Genomic DNA, 12,233 nt, shown 5'->3' with positions numbered 1-12,233 from the left:
TTAAGGAGTGCATACTCTTGTGAAATGATACAAGAGTCAAGTGAGGTTGGGCAAACCAAGGTCTTCATGTGGTCAGCTATCACAGGCAGACCCATGAACCCTTGGCAATAGGACTGGCCACCAAAATTTGGTAGTGAAAATTTGTTGCATTTAAAACATTTATTCTTAAGTAACAATACTTTGAAAGGGTGGAGTTAAGTTGTAATAGAGTTAAACACAGAGGTGTTTTTATTCCTTAGATATTAATGTTTTGCTTTTGCATAAAGCTTTCTCAATTATTTGGATGTCAGTCACTGGATACCATAGCCATTCTATATAGACATCTATTCAAACAATACAGGTAATCCTTGTTTAACACCCACTCATTCCACGACCGTTCAAAGTTATGACGATGCTAAATGAGGGGTACTTACAGTGGGTTCTTGTAGTTGCAGTCGGCGCAGCATCCCCACAGTCACATGATTGCAATTTGGGCACTCAGCAACCGGCTTGCAATCATGTCATCACAGCGTCCTGCAGTCACAAGATCACCATTTGCAACTTTCACTGCCAGCTTCCAACAAGCAAAGTCAATGGGGAAGCCAGCAGGAGGTTGCAAATAGCGATCATGTGACTATGGGATGCTGTGACCATGCAGGATTCACCTAATGATGGCAACTGGGGCTGCTGGAATTGCTGTCGTGAGTGTGGTCATGTGACGTCACACTTTACAACCATGCTGCTTAGCAACAGAGTTCCTGGTCCGAATTACAGTTGGTAAGTGAAGATTACCTGTACACGTTTTGTGAAGGAGCTGTTTCCATAAAAGTTATGCATGGACAGTGACCATTTTGAGCTACAGTATATTTTAAGATCCTTTCTGAAAATTTCTTTTAGTTGCCTACTCTTATATAACATAAAACAAATTTAAAATGGTTTTAAATGAAATGTGAACAGAAGCACATTTAATTTTCAACAGTTCTCTAAAGGACTTTTGAAATTAAAATCTTTCCTTCTACATAGAAGAAAAAAAGACAAAATCATGTGCTTCTGAGGCAAAGATCATAAATGTGTGCCAAGTTCCCATATAATTATTATTGCAATTATGTAGATTTATGACTGTCAAATAGCATGGACATTTACTAGTCATTTATGAGTAAATACTGTTTTGCTTCATAAATGTCTTCCTTGAACCAGTAAAGTTCTGGGCACCTAGCACACTAACTCTCCATTGGATTGTGGTTCATCTTCACATATATGTTTGTGATGTGTACAAGGAGCCAAATAAGAAGCCCATAAGATGAGCCACAATTCATAGCTCAGCCTTCTCCCCATTTCTGAGCAGATATAATTATACAGTACAAAAAAAGCATTTTGGCTACTATATTGCCAGATGTTTTAGATTACACTTTTAGATAGTATAAATCCTTTATTTAGTTGCAAACCAAAATTTTCAGTGTTACAGCAGCCAGGCATTACAGACTCTTGTTAGGAATTATAACATACAAAGCTTATGTAAATAATTTATTTAAAGTAAGTTTGTGTGTGTGATTTAAATTATGCTATTATAATTTTCCTAATCTTAATCTCAGTCAGACGGTAGCTGTAAAACTGTTGAAAGTTATAGACAGGATAAAGGGAAGTTAGGAGTACCAGATCTGGACTACAACAGTCCAGATGACCATGAGATAGCAGCAAAGACATAAAGGGAACTCACCCTCTTTGTAACCATCTTGTGGTCATCCAGATTTTCGTAGCCCTAATGCAAGTCAAGACAGAGCTGGTACTGTCTTTTTCTATCAGCCCGGTTTTTCTATGGATAGTTCTCTCCATTTCAAGTTCTGTCTGCCAGATTTTCCTCATATAATAGATCACACGTCTTATCTCTTTATGTCCTATTTATTTGTCCAGGCAAGAAATCTTAACAGAGCCCTCACTTTTGTTCATAAATGGTTAAATATTTGGTTTCTTTAAACTCCTGTTGTAATAGAAGCTAAGTAATATCTAACCTGTCATGAACCTGAAATGCTTCTCCTCTATGGATCAGCAAGTCAGCAAATTATAGGAACTGGAAACTGCAGTTAATCTAGTCTTGACAACAGATTGCTCCTTTGTCCAGCCAATAATTCTGATCACATATCCTAAAGCTTCTCCAGAAGGTATTATATTGTCATCTTGGAAAAATGTTTTAAATATAATCATATTGTTGAACAACTGAAGACTAAAATATATAGTATACAGAGTGACATATAAAACATACTTAGGCATCTGATAATTTATGCAGAATTCCATACTAACATTGGCCATGAGAGAAAGTCAGTAGAGCTTAAAGAAACAACCATATCCCCTTCAAATTGGGCCATTTAAACCAAGTCAAATTTGGAAGCAATAGAAAAACAGGACCATTCTGGGGTTTTCCCCCCAGAAAAACTGGCATTTTGGGAAAAAAAATGTCCTATTTGAGCATTTTTTATAATTTGTGCATATAATTGAAAAATATACTTTATTCAAATAATTATATATTTATTGATTGCATTTATTAAATTATTCAAATCTAGGAGGGATATGTATCGAGCTAGAAGTTGAACATGTAGGGATTTAGCATATCTTCCTTTTTGTTTGATTAAGAGAGGAATGACAAGCAAAATTTAATACTAAAACAGTAAAAGGCTATAACATAGAAAAACAAAGCAAATTCCATATTTTAGAAAAATGCAGAATGTACTAATTTTCACCAAAAAAATGAAAAAAAGGAGAGAGGACAATCAAATCTTGCAATTTGTATTTAGTCCCATGAAACATTGTCTCATCAGTTTCAATTTCTGAATCTGAAATACTGTAATTATCAGCATTTGCTGCTTCTGATCCTTTATTTTTTATAATTTGATGAACTTCTAAAAATGAAGGTTTTCCTGTATTGAAACAGCCTTATAAACTTCTCTACTCTTTAACATTTTATCCTTTGATTTGGTATATTTCCAAACATAAATTGTTTCATATTTCTTTCACAGCTCAAACATTTCTTTAATGTATAAAAACACTGGAAAAAAAGTTGTAATTATTAAATTTCTCAAAAAAAGGCAGAGGGGGATGGAAAATCCTATTTTTCCCCTTAAATCTTCGTTTTTTTTGTTTGTTTTTTTCCCCCACTCAATCGTTACCGATTCTACAGTGACTGCCTGGACGAGTCCCTGCAGTTTTCAAGGCAAGGTGTTTCAGAAGTGGTTTGCCATTGGCTCCTTCCTAGAGCAGAGCCCAGCTGGCAAGCGCAGGAGGCGGGGTTTCCGTTGCTTTGCGCCTTTTTCGGGTGTGCGCGGCTTCCACGTTACCGGCATCTGCTCCTGTCTTTTTACAAGGCGCTGCCAGTATTTTTCCTCCCACCGGGGTGAGAGTACCCATTTATCTACTCACATAAGTTTTTGATCTGCTGGGTTGGCAGGAGCTGGGGAGGAAGCAGGAGCTCGCTCTGCTGCGCGGAGCTGGGCTCGAACCGCTGAAGTGTTGACCATTTCTGGCCGGCAACTTTCAGCGTCATTAAGCTATCTGCAATTGCTTTTAGGACTTTCATGTAATGATGTATCAGCCTAGTAGAAGAGGTTTAAGTGACAGAAGTGGCCCCAAATCTGTCTATTGCTTCAAACTTGAGTAATAACCCTTGTAGAAACACTTTTCCCGCTCAGCAGATAGAAAGTTTACCATACAAACTCTAGTGGTCTACCATCCTTACTTAATACTGTATGTTTCTCACACAACATTCAATTCATCCTGAGATCCCTAGCACAGTATTGCAAGAAATGTGAAAAGAGTTAATAACAATCTTACACTTATAGTTCCCCTGAGCGTGGCCCTCTGACATCAAAGGACTAATTTAAGCCACAACATTACTTAATACTCTGAGATGCTACTCTGTCAAAGTGATATATAATTCAATTATAAATAGGACTCTTATTTTATTCAGATGAACCCTCCAACAATCAAGCAGAACATGAAAAGATGAACTAATATAGCGTATTAATAAATATTGATAAATATTTTATATTTATTCTGTTCCATAATTGGTGTCATCAGATGAATACAATTCAAGAACTGCAGCATATCTAGGGCATTTTCAAACATTTCTTTGCTCTAGAGGGAATTTGATGTTTTAATTATCAGCTTGACAGACAAGGAATTCAATTGGTTTAATTCACCAACTAGAAAAGGAGTGCAACAGAGTAAGATTTGCCCAAAGTGATTAGTTAGATGGTATAGACATATAATTTTAATTAGACAGCAGGGAGATAAAGGGAGAGCTGTTTACCAGTCTGAGAAATCCATCCCACCCACCTACACTCTCTATGGAACAATTGTACTGTAAGACAAAAAGGACAGTCCAATTTCCTAAGAAATGGTGCAAAAGTGTAACACCCGTACAATAACTGCATCTGCTCAGTCACATTACTTTTGGTCCCTGAGACAATTATGTCAGTTACTTTGGATTTGCATTTTGAACATGGAAGGAGAAAAAATCATCTACATGAAGTGCATAGATTATACCAGAATTGGGGAGTCTTTGACCTCTATAGTCATTCAAGCATTTGGAGAAAGGAGATATATGGCAGGAACTGGGAAGAAAATGTGTCAGTACCAGACAATGGGAAATACCCACACATTTTTGAAGCGATTCCTCTGGAGAGGGAGCTGAGTTGAGAGTTAATTGGCTCAACTTCTCCAAACCAAGAAAAGCCCCATGACAACATGAGGATATAAGGAGATAATATCTTTAGGTTGCCTTAGTTTCTAGCCCAGAAGCATCCTGACTGCTGTTGTATTAACTTGTTCCATTTTTTTTTTAAACTTCTTAAAGACTGATGCCATGAACTGCACACAATTCTCACAGTGGATTCTAATCAACACAAAATAAAAAGGCATTTAACGTTCTCATCAAGAATGCTTATCTAGAACAATTGTAAATCTACTACATAGGAAGAAATGGCATCTTCCAGAAGCTCTTCCAGAAGCTTTTTAACAAAACACCAGGGGAGGGGGGAGTTCTTTTTTCTAACTTGCTACAACCATGCTTTCTACAGACATATATAAAAAAAGGAAAAGTTCACATTTCCAGGCTTTTCTATGCAAGTTTCTTCCCACACTTGTTTTCTCTCTTTTTGAAGATGCTGGGTAGCTGTTGAAGGCTTTCACGGCCAGAATACGATGTCTGGTGTGGGTCTTCCGGGCTGTGTGGCCGTGTTCTGGAAACTTCCAGAACACGGCCACACAGCCTGGAAGACCCACACCAGCCATGCTGGGTAGCATTTGCTCTCCGCCTGTAATCTAGCATTTCTCCTCTTTCCCAGGATTTCTCAAAGATAATGAACAGATGTTTGACAAGTCCATCATCAAGTTCTCTCAGTACCCTAAAATTCAACTGAGCCACCCTTGGAGACGTAAACTCATTCAAAATAAGTTGAATGTTAACCATGTTTCTATCAATCTCAAATTTCAATTCTGCCTCTTCATTCTGCTTTTCACAATTGCATGATAAAATGTATAGACTCTTGTTGGAGAAGACTAAGACAAATGAGTAGTTCTGCCTTTGCTTCCTGTTAGAATTTTGGTATCTTCACTTGGCAGATAATATACCATTCGAAGTTACAGCGGCGCTGAACAAAGGGACTTACAACCCATGCCCAAAGTTACAGCCATGCAGCACCCTGTGGTCATGTGATCAAAATTTAGGTGCTTGGCAGCCCGCCTGCACTTAGAACCCCAGGAGCACTTCAGATCCCCTCACCTGCCTATCTCCCCCACATCTATGCCCTTTTGGCCCCCTCCCACCCTGTGCTCCATCACCCCAACTGACCTTTGCTGTTTTCTTGCTCTCACTGCTGACTTAGGGCTGCTTTCTGCTCTTTGTTTCCCACGGTGTAAAGCCCAGCCCCACCCCACCCAGGAGTGTGACACGAAGGGCCTTTTTGGTGCGCCACAATTCTCTGCTTTCTGATTTTTTTTTTTTCTGCAGCGTGAAGCCCAGACCCACCTCGGCCCAGCAGCCAGGCTGGGCACACCTCGTCAGCAGTGGGAGCAAGAAGACAGCAAAGTCAGCTGGGGTGATGGAGTGGAGGGCAGCAGGGGTCTTGGAGTGCAGAGTGGCGAGGGCGACTGCAGCTGGGACTGGGCTGGAGTGGCTGCTGCTTCCCAGAGTATGGCAAACAGCCCCAGGGCTGTGCGGTTCTGGGGCTGCTTGCTGCCCCACAAGGCAAGGTGCAGGGTGGCCAAAAGGGCAGAGATAGGGAGGAGATAGGTGGGTGGGGGGAATTGGAGACAGTCCCTTACCTTATTGAGGCTCAGAGCTGGGAAGGGTCAAGCCCAGAATGGCATGGATTGGGGTGGGTACTCGCTTAACAACCCATGATTCTTGGTTAACAACAGCAACTGGGACTGCCGGGATTGCCGTTGCTAAGTCACATGTCTTGCTTTACGACCGCATTGCTTAGTAATGGAAATTCTCGTCCCAATTGTGGTCATAAGTCAAGGTACAATTACACTCAGCTTTAATTTCCCTTAAATGTAAGAATTAAATGGTCACTTTCTTCCAATATTTCAGCTACTTCTATTTCCTTCCCTGAACGAGTGGTACTTACAACCAGTCCTCAAATTTCCGGCTGTCCCTGCACCACCACGGTCACATGATTGTGATCCGGGCAGTTACCGGCTCACACTGACGACAGTCGCACCATCCCACAATCACATGAAAACTTCCCTGCTTGTGTTATATTCTTATCATTCCAGAACACTGCAGCTCAACTTCTGAATGGGGAACTCCAGGGTGGACAACCCTCTTGCTGAAAAGTTCTGATGAACAGAAGTGGTCTTGAAAGGATCAACTATGTTCCTTCTAGAGCTTTCTCCTCTTTTCTGGATATATGCTCTTGACTCCATTCAGAATCAGTGATTATTAGGATTGTGTATTGGTTGTCAACACAACAGCTGGGCATAATCTGTTGCCGTGTTGCTCCCTCACTACTTTGGTTTCTTTCTGGGTAATCATCCTGTTCCAGCAGAACAGTGGCTTCTTTCACCCATGTTCTTTCTGATACCTATTATCTTCCATGAACACATTTGCACTCTTCCCCTCTCCCCAAATCTCCTAGTCCAATATACCTACTGTTCAATTACAAGACATAAGGAGCATTGGTCTAATGAATTGTTTGGAAATGACGAGAGGCATTTAATTCCCCTTGGAGTCACAAAACTGCTCACTATACAAATATACTTTAAATACATTTCAAATATTTTCCATTATACATGCAACAGAAAAGAAGTTCTAGTTTTGGGAAATGTATTGGATTATGTAGCATATCTATTTTCAGGCAAAATCTGAGGACTTTTTCTTTTTTTTTTTCAGCCAGTTGCCTGTAAGCTATCTTCCGGGGCCATTTCTTGTATGGCTCTAACTATTCACTCTGCTGTATCCAGAGAAATATAGGTTGTTATTGCCTAAACAAGCGGTCATAGAAGCAACAAGCTATCTCAGGCCATATATATGGACCTCAAACTAAATAGAATCACAGTTAAAAAGGGGTGGGACTGCATATATAAAGTTCTAATTTCCTGATTAGAACTTTCCCTGATCTGAAAGACATTTTTAAATGACTGACCTCACATCCTTCTTTTTCAGTGTAATTCGAGTGTGCATATTTGCAAAGGACTTGGCGAAATGAGCCATGCCCAAATGTTTAAGTATACTAACAGCCAAAAAAAATTCAAGATGTTTGCAATCTGCATGCATTGCTTTAATTTTTTATTAGGTGTTAGGAGTGAATAGGGACCAAATCAAGGTTAGTACGTACCAATGGAAGCTTTTCTCCAACATTCTCACTGGGGCCAAGGAAGAGAAAAAAGATTACCCAACTCTCATATCTTGAATCTTATTCTGAAGTTGCTATTTCCATTTTTATAAATATACACATTAATTGCAATCATGTAGTTTAACATTTTGTTTACTTTGGCCCTTTGTGCTGGACTAAAGTCCTAAAGAGTATTTTTTTTAAGATCTGCAATAGTTAAACATATTTTTTCTGGGAGTATTGGGACATTATGTGAAAAACCTGTAAGCTCCAGGGGAAAACGCTAGGTGCATAAAACTGTCATTTCTATTTATGTGAATCGGAAAAATATTTCATTTGAGAATATGCTACATATATGATGCATTACTAGGATACAAGAATTCAGTAATCACCAGATCAGGATTATGATGTATATTTTTAAAAAATAAAACTAGGATCCAATGTAAAACATATTTAGAATATTAGACAATAAAAGGTTGAATAAACTACCAGAGAAAGATGCTTCGTTACTAATTTTATTGAAAGTATATCTTATTTAATTAAGGTAAGTTTTCCAAAATGCTACGTTTAAAGTTGGGAGAAAAAACAACCTGTCCATTTTCTCTCATCTAGTATGCACTGGATGCCCTAAAGTGTTGTATAAGTGCCAAATGCTGCAAACAAAATTTTTTTAATAAACATCCCCAAAAGCTATTTTGTAAATCTTAAAATTTCATGTGTCTGTGAAGCATGGGAGGGGGCAATCTGGCCCATAGCTAAACTAAAGTATAGTTCTATAAGTTTCTTGTTATCACAATATTACTGCTCGTTACTTATTATCGTTCTCTATTATTACATCTTGCATTGCTAACCTTTGCCTCATTACTCAGATTTTATGTTCTAACTTGTTTTTGGTAGTTCTCAATAAGTCTGTGTGAGTTACACAGAACTTTGGAAAACCTTTCGGCTTTTGCTAGCCTAATGGGGTGAAACTAAACTTTTTACTAATTTCTTGTTCGCATTCGTTATTACAGTATATCATTGTGCAAAAGAAAGCAAAGATAGTACCAATAGTAATAGGCGCCTTGGGTACAATCCCAAAACATCTGGAGTACCACTTGAAGACCCTCGGCATTGACAAAATCACCATCAGTCAATTGCAAAAGGCAACAGTATATTTATATTATTATTATTATTATTAGAAAAACATTAACATTTTGCTTCAAGAACTTGTGAAAAAATGTGTCTTCATAAGCAAATTACAAATGCTTTAAATAACTGAATATCTAAGCTAAAAAAAAATTGGAACTTTGGAGATGAACACAATCGAAGACACTGAAGTTAAGAGTTGTTTTGTACTTTCAGAATGAAAAAGTGTATGTGGGACTGTGTGTGCCTCTGGAACTTGGCCATTTCAGAAAGCTGGGGGATGATTTCATGTCGGAAAAGGTTATGCTGTGCATGTCTCTATGAAATTCTTCACCTGCAATATGAAAGAATGCAGTTCTAAGAAGACTGCACAGAATTTTTTTTTTTTTTTTAGTATTTAGATCAGTCCTAACATTTCAAAACCTTCACTTAACTTTTAAGAGGGCATTTACTCCCTTGTCAGGCATCCAAAATATGAAACCCTCCCAAAGTTTGCTTATTAAAGCAAGCATCTGGTCACATTTTCAGTTTAAAGAGTGGAGGAGTAGCCTGTCCAGTAATTAATAAAAATTATTAACATTTTTTAGAAAATTCTTGTTAGCATTTCTAAAACTACTTTCTTTGTCAGTCACAGCAGTGCATCTAAACCTTAATTTCCACAAATATTTGAGACATTAAATTAATGCAAAGCCATTTTTGCATAGACATTACTGTGTGATTATTTATCTTCTAGTTCAGTTATCTTACAGATCTCATTTCACCATCACCATATCCATATCCATCCCACCTTCAGGAGCAGAAAGGGGCTAATATGCAGCTCAAAACTTTCAGTGACCATGTTTAATACATCTGGTGACTTAACATACATCTGAAGACAGATTGTCTTCATCTGCCATAGGCCATATATTCCAACCCAGCTCAGAGGCCTTCTTTATATCAGACAGCTAACAGGTTGAAAAATGCTTTTGCAGAGGTTAACATTATCTATATCCTGCTTCTGTCTGACATCATGTGAGTAGCTTTTTATGGAAATAGCTTAATGTAAATATATTACTATTGCTGCTGTTACTATATATTTCTGTTTTTATTCTATCATATTTCAAGAAAACAAACACGTTGCTAACACAGACATCTACCAAGATTTTCAAAATAACAATTACAATTACTTTTTGGGAATGGTGTGTTTAATCTTCTGTAACTTGAAGCTTATTATTAAGTGCATATTTCAACTTTGGTTACAAGTTCAACCAGTCTCAGAACCTAGTTCCTCTTTCTATTCAGCTTGAAAGTTATTCATTTATTTTGTTGAAATCTTTGTAGAGTATTAGGAACATCTATTTTACTACACTGGTTAATGTTGCAAAATGTGTTTGGAAAATACTGGCATTATTCTGACCTTTTCACTCATGAAAAGCTTACAATATGGGAAAATGTTAACTTAAAAATAGCTTATTTTGGGGGGGGAGGTAAAGTGGGTTCTTCCTACTACTGTGACTTTGAAAGTAGTTTTAAAACTTACATGTAACTTAAACTTGGTCTGATTACCTCACACTACTTTTTGCCTTTTATTTAACTTAAGTGCTTCCCATCTTTGCCCCTGATGCTATTCAATCTTTTGAGTTCATGTTTACTAATCCTGGTATCCTTCTGCACTGGCTTAGGGTATTGGGAGTGGGAGACATTGTCTTACAGTTGTTCTCATTTCTTTGGGGCGGCTTCCAGTTGGTGCTGGTGGGTGGGAGAGGTTGCTTTGTGGGTGCCTCAGGGTTCTACTCTCTTGTCACTCCTATTTAACACAGGGAAGCTTCTGGGTGAGGTCATCCACGGGCACAGGGTGAGGTATCATCAGTATGCTGATGATACCCAATTGTAGATCCCCACCCTGGGCCAACCAAGTGATGCAACCAACATCCTTTCCCAGTGCCTGGAAGCTATGAGGATCTGGATGGTGGAGAACAGGCTTTGGCTCAACCCTGGCAGGTATGAATGTCTGTGGGTTTTAAGACCCCCACCTGATTCTGGAGTTTTTCCATCTATAACTTTGCCTAGCAGTACATTTCCCCAGTGAGAGTTGGTGCACAATTCAGGAGTCCTTTTGGACTCATGGCTCCTGCTCAACGAGCAGGTAGTAGCCATGGCTACAGGGAGCCTTTGCACAGGTTCATCTTGTGCAAGAACTGCATCCATTCCTGGACTAGGAAGCTTTGCTCACAGTGACTCATACTTTAATCACTTCCCATACATGGGGCTACCCTTGAAGAGCATTTGGAAGTTGCAGCTGGTCCAGGATGCAGCAGTGTGGGCAATTTTTTGGTGCTTCTCATTAGACTCATATAACACCTCTGCTTTGCAATCTGGACTGGCTCCCAGTAGGTTTCTGGGTATGATTCAAGGTGTTATTACCTATAAAGCCCTACATGGTATAAGGCCAGGCTGCTTGCCGGATTACTCTTTCCCATTATTTCTGCTCACCCCACTAGATGTAGCAGAAAGGGCATACTTGGGATCCCCTATATGAAACAATGTCATGTCAATGACACTCTGGAGTCATATCTTCTCTGTGATGCCTCCCCTGAGGAACAGCAACCCCTTGGACTTCTGGATGGCCTTGACCCTGTTAGCCTTTTCCAAGGCTCTGAAGACCTGGCTGCTTCCCTTGGCATTTGGGCTAGGCAGTTAGGTAAATTCTGCTGATGATGTGTTTCTTATGATTGGGACATATGGTTTATCTCAGACATCACTGTATGTAGCCATTGTATGTAGCTGGTGTTTTAATCCTTGTACACTGCCCAGAGCCACTACTGTGAGATGGACAGCCATATAAATTATTTAACTGAATACTTTAAAGAGAAAATTAATAAATATGACATATTCTTCAAACATATAGTAATTATTTCTTTTCTAAAATATGTAAACAATATGCTGTGTAATTTCCCTTCCTCTGTTTGTTGCAACAGACTGATCAATATTACAACCGTCAGTGTGATACTAAGATTACTAAGAGGTCAAGTGTCAATTGCTGTCCCTTTCATCAGATACACCAAAATTTAGCAGAATTTAGAAATTATTAATATAAAGGCATATATCATAAAATTCTTTGAAACTAATTGCTCCTACAACTCAGTAGAAATATTTTGATCACATAAACATTAAAAAACAAGGAAAGGAAAGGAAAGGAAAGGAAAGGAAAGGAAAGGAAAGGAAAGGAAAGGAAAGGAAAGGAAAGGAAAGGAAAGGAAAGGAAAGGAAAGGAAAGGAAAGGAAAGGAATAAATAGAATAAAATAAAATAAAATAAA

The 12,233-nt window shown here is 38.6% G+C and overlaps 1 protein-coding gene across 1 annotated transcript in view; it reads right to left on the bottom strand.

Moving 5' to 3' along the window:
- The window catches only part of CDC42SE2 (CDC42 small effector 2), a 74,837-nt gene that overhangs the window by 18,957 nt on the left and 43,647 nt on the right, over positions 1 to 12,233 (bottom strand). The gene's annotated exons all lie outside the window — the stretch shown is intronic.

Source organism: Python bivittatus, unplaced genomic scaffold (assembly GCF_059951505.1).
Source record: "Python bivittatus isolate LINGU-HERP-01145 unplaced genomic scaffold, Pbiv_v1 ctg000850_np1212, whole genome shotgun sequence".
Lineage (NCBI taxonomy): Eukaryota > Metazoa > Chordata > Lepidosauria > Squamata > Pythonidae > Python > Python bivittatus.
This window is presented reverse-complemented; position numbering and strand designations above follow the sequence as displayed.